The following is a 5351-nucleotide window of genomic DNA, read 5'->3' as shown; positions in this document are numbered from 1 at the left end:
GGTCCAGCCCGGCTCTCCGGTTTCCTGGATCTGAGAGTTTGCACTCATTTATTATTTAGCAAATATGTCTTAATCACTGACTAAGGGATGTGTAAAGCACCCCAGAGGACGGGTGGGAGTGTGTGTGTCTGGGTGTAAGTCTCTGTGTGTCAGTGGGTGTGCACCCGTGCGTGGGGGTGGGCGGGGTTGCTGCAGGGGGCCTGGCTGCTGGTGGTCTTGCTGGGGAGGTCGGTGTCCCCACATTGTGGGAACCAATCAGAGGGTGTCAAAGGCTCCTGGGGTGTGTGTAGCCCCTGCGACCTGTCCTCATTCACCAGGCACACCTCAGGGTAAGTCAGTGGCCTCAACTTCCTGAAGCAAAGCTCACAGGTCGTGGAAGTAAGAGGAAGAAACATGGAAAAGTATAGGACACACATTTTTTTTTTAAATAGTTTAATGTATTTTAATAGCAAACTTACAGGAACAGCACGGAAGACAGACAACATTAAAAACATGTACTTGCATGTAGGACAACTCAGAAAAGTATAGTGAATGGATGGAATCTACTGTATGATCGAAATGCTGCTAACACCATTTAGTTGCCATCGATAAGAAATTTACTTGTTTTTAAAAAATCCAAATGCTGGCACTGTCCAGAAAAAATTTAACAGGTTTATTTATAATTGTGAAAAGTTGAACTGCTGAAACTTGTTCACTGAAACACTTTGACTTGCATTAATGCTTTATGTCCCCGCATTGATATTAAAAATTCACACACACACGAAAATGGAAAAAACCGCCAATACCTGATTTCTGTCCCCTATTTTCCCACTTGCAATCATAGACTTAGGTACCGTTGACCCCCATGGAGAAAAAATATCTAACATTCAGAACTACCAATAACAGGAAGAAGAGGGGGAAATTTTTTTTTTCCTTTTGTTAAGAATGAAATGTTTCCCATCAGAGTGGATGCTTAAGCACGTTCTCCATGTACGCAACACGCTGGCTGGATGTCTTTTGGCATAATTGTTACACGTTTGGCATGGATAGTGTACAAGTTGGTGTCTTCGAAAAGGCCGACCAGACAGGCCTCACTTGCCTCCTGCAAAGCTCTGAGAGCTGCGCTCTGGAAGCGCAGATCTATTTTGAAGTCCTAAGCAATTTCTCTCACTGCACGCGGGAAGGGAAGTTTGCGAACCAGAAGTTCAGTGGACTTCTGATAACGCCTGATTTCACCGAGTGCCACACACAGCACCAGGCCTGTAGCGATGCGGCTCCTTCACCCCTCCGGTAGAGGGCGCACTCTTGAGAGCGGCTTTTGCAGCCAGTTGCTTCCTGGGCGCTTTACCCCGGGGTGGATCTGCGGGCAGTCTGCTTGATACGAGCCATGGCAGCCATGGCCGAGAGTCCTCCTCTCTTACCCCCTTTCTCCTTCGGCTGGAGCTCGGCGAGAGAGAGGCGGCGCTGGCGTTGGAGAGCCACGGCCGGTACACATATTTTGAAAGGTTTTGCTGTTTAATTGGTAATACACACCCAGTTCAAAAATGGAGATAATTGGGAAGAGCTTGGTGGAAGTTGGCCCCCCACTGCATCCTCTACCTGCATCCCCACAATCTGCATTCATGAATGGGCCGAGTGTCATGTCTGAGGGGTGCAGTCAGGGCAAGAGCATCCAGATGGGGACACTGAGCCCCAGAAATCACCTCAGCCAGACTCCTGCCGCCCACTAACTAGCTGAGCCAGGAGGTGAAGCTTCCGTTAGCTGACACGACAGCGGAGGCTCCTGACTCCATCCCACCTTCCCTCTCCTGAGTTTGCTGCTTCCCTGGCGCAGACCAGGGACACATAAGAGGGCTTGGATCGTGGTCAGTGCTGGGACCCTGCCAGACTAAAGCCACACGCCCAGCAAGGCCTCCTGGGTATCCCAGTCAAAGCAGGAGCCCTGGCTGGACCCTGGCTTGGCATCGGGAGTGGCTGAGGGAAGCTGTTTCCTCGTCTGTCTCCCGCTTAGAGCAGGCTCGGGGGAGGGGGGTGTACAGAAATGTGGCCCCTCTCCAACTGGCTTGCTGTTGCTGGCAGTGTGGAATCCTCCCTGGGTGGCCTTCATATTTCAGCTCACAAGGCTGAGGTAATGATGGGCTATGGTGAGGAGGGGGTGAGATAATGGCGGTGGGCCCCTCAGCTCCCAGCCCAGCACAGGTGATACCCCAGGGAAGAGGAGTATCCCCAAACCCAGTCTCGCCCTTCTCCACAGCACTGGTCAGAACCTGACATTCTATGTATTTGTCTCACTTGTGTCTATTCATGAGAGATGTTCCACAAAAATGGAGATTTTTTTAAAAAGATGCATTTATTTATGCATGCAAGAACTGGGGTACAGGCCAGAGGCACAGCAGGGGTGAGAGGATTCACCAGAGAGTGGGGAGCAGAACAGGCAGATGGGCTGAAATACACTTCTGAGGGGAGCAGCAGGCGAGACAGGAGAGGTCTGCTGCGCCATGTGGGTCAGCTCTCTGCGGGGCAGAGAGGCAGGGGCAGGAGCTCTCCGTGTCCAGCTAGGGTTTCAGATATTCAAGATGTGGCTACTCATCCCCCATTGCCTGGAGGGCTGGACAGTTCTTAGACTACCCCCAAAACCCCCAACACTGGGGCAACCTACTTGTCAGCTGGGCAGTAGATGCCTCCTCCCTCTTGATGCTCCTAGAGTCTAGTGCTGCTGACCACCCCAGGGCTGGCCCACCCATACCACAGTAGACTGATCTCTGGGTCTCCCCCATTGCTTGATAGCTGATTATCACTTGACTGGGTAGACCAGGGCACCCAATCCCGGGACATTGAGATAGTGAGTGGGAACAAGGGAATAAGTGCCTCCCCACACGCTTCCAGTCGCACCCTCTTTCACCTCAAGATGGCAGCCTGTGGACCAGTTACTGGGCCTTGCTGGCTGTCTCCTGCATTATGGCCACTTACTCACTCAACAGGCAGCCTCCAGCGAGCTCACCAAGGCCCACCTGTGAGCACAGCCACTGCATCTTCTCCCAACCCCTCCCCCTCTCCACCCCAGGATTGGCCTCAGCCCCTCTCCCTTCACTGCCCATTAAAACAAACCAGGATTTCCTCAGGGCTCCCCTCCCCTCCTCTAGTGCAGCACCAACCGGGCTTGGAAACATGCCTTCCTGCCTCGGGTTTCCTTTTAATTGTCCCTTTCCTTTTACTTGTTGGGGGGCAGGGGAAGGAGGTAGGAAATACAGCTGGACCAGTCCAGCTGTTTCCCCAACAGCCTGGAGCTGCTTGGGAAATGAGGTGACAGCCACCTCCCCCCAGCTTCCCCAGTCAGGTGAGGATTAAGTTAGCAGGCTGCTAAATGTTCTGGGACAGGCACCCCCGGCCCTGGGCCAGCCTGCTGCTTGCTGCTCGTGGAAGGAGGGAGTAGGGGAGTCTGGGCATGGGCTCAGAACAGGGGTTCTGGGCTTCCTTCCAGCCCCCACCTTGCTCTTCTTTCTGCTGCAGCTTTAGTCCACTGTGCAACCTGGACACATCTTCTGTTTTACTCTCCAGAGTGGGCAGCAGACACCCTGAGGCTGAGAGGCCTCTAGACTTCCATCATCACCAAAGTCCCTTTGGGTGCTGAGCTCCATCCAAATGCCTGTGTTCACATAGTGGTTCAGTCCTGGAGTCCAGAATGTGCTGTGCCAGGTGCTGGCACAAAGGCAGCCTTCGGGACACAGGTGGGCAAAGAGAAGTCAAGGCCATCGGGGCTCCTGACAAGGAGGGCAGGGCACTGCGGGGCACAGAGAAAGGAAGTCGGGGAAGGTTGTCATTGGAAAGGTGACCACCAGGCCAGAGGCCTCAGCAGACCCTAAAACTGCCAGCATCGCCCACCAGCTGCTCCCTGGAGGCCCAGGCTTGCCGGTTCCCCTCTTGCCTGATGGGCTGTTCCCCCTACAACCACTCTCATTAATGACGGGGCCATCACTGCTCTGACCTTTGTATTAGCCAATCCCCGTGTCCCCCCACAATGGGACAACCCATTGTTGTGAGAAGGCCCTTGATCTGCAGGTTGAAGACCCAAGAAAGTGGATGTTATAATTTTGTACGTGTTCAAAGGCTTGAGAACCAGGGAAGCCAGTAGGGTTGGTCTAGTCTGGATCTGAAGGCCTGAGAGGGAGGGCTGGGAAGAGGCTGTCCCAGCTCAAGCAGTCAGGCACAAAGGAACAGATTCCTCCTTCCTCTACCTTTTTGCCTATTCAGACCTTTGGTGGGTTGGTTGCTACCTACCCTCGAGGGCCAACTGCTTTACTGCACCAACTTAAAGGTTCATTCCATCCAGAAACCCCAGAATAATACTTAGCCAAAAAGCTGGACACCCCATGACCCACTCAGGTTGACGCAGACATCAACCGTCACACCCTTATCCTGACTTCCGCTCTACTCATCACCTTTTCTCTGTTTCTTCTGCATCCTGGGAATCCAGTGGTCCCGCTGTCAACAGCCACCCCTAAATGCCCTCTCCCATCCATCCTTTGTAGCTGACTGCACCATTCCAGCCCCAGATGCGTTAATTCTCAGCTTCCTCTCTACCTGTGGGAGAATGTCACTGCCTGGGGTAGACTGGTGCCCTGGAATCATGGGGACTCCCATGAGACCCACAGGGCTCGAGCGTATCTGGGGCCGCTCACCCTCTTCAGCCTGGGAATGTCCATTACAGTTCCGCTGAGTCTCAAAACTCACTGGCTTAAAATGACAATATTTATCTAACTCACACAAGTGCAGGCTAGGTCAAGGCTAATGAGCTGGTGTTGCTGGATGCTGAGAACTAGAAAAAAAGTTTGTGTGTGTGTGTGTGGTATGGGTGATTGTGTTCAGGGCTGTGGGGAGGGAGGAAATGATAAAACCAATGGAGATAAAATGTTTATAGCAAGTGAATCTGAACTCCCCATATGAGTGCTCTTTGGGCTATTTTTGTTTTCAACATTATTTTGTAAACTTAACATCATTACCAAGTAAAAGTTAAGAAAAGGAGCAATATCACAAAGTTTCCAAATGTTTGAACATTTTGTATTATCATCATTGATTTCACAATGGCCAAAGATCAGGTCATACTTGGTATTATCTTGATGTTTGGAAATTTGTTGAGGCTTGCTAGTCCTGTTTTTCATATCACCTACATACTGATTTCTCTCGCCAGTTTGCTCTATAAATGATGGGAAAGTTACATTAAAATCTTCCATTAAGATGACTAAGTCATCTAGTTCTTTTTTTTTCTTTTTTTAAGGTTTGTTTATTTATTTATGCACACAAGAACTAGGGTACAGGCCAGAGGTATGGGGGATGAGAGGATTCACCAGAGACAGAGTGGGGAGCAGAACAGG

At 51.2% G+C, this 5351-nt stretch overlaps 1 pseudogene; it reads right to left on the bottom strand.

Annotated features, from left to right (window-relative positions):
* Positions 1 to 952: 952 nt before the first annotated feature.
* Positions 953 to 1368, bottom strand: LOC101637147 (annotated as a pseudogene).
* Between the last annotated feature and the right edge of the window lie 3983 nt (positions 1369 to 5351).

This window comes from Condylura cristata, unplaced genomic scaffold (assembly GCF_000260355.1).
Source record: "Condylura cristata isolate star-nosed mole 26May11 unplaced genomic scaffold, ConCri1.0 scaffold00015, whole genome shotgun sequence".
In the NCBI taxonomy this organism is placed as follows: Eukaryota; Metazoa; Chordata; class Mammalia; order Eulipotyphla; family Talpidae; genus Condylura; species Condylura cristata.
The sequence above is the reverse complement of the archived record's forward strand: the minus strand, read 5'-3'. Positions and strand labels throughout refer to the sequence as shown.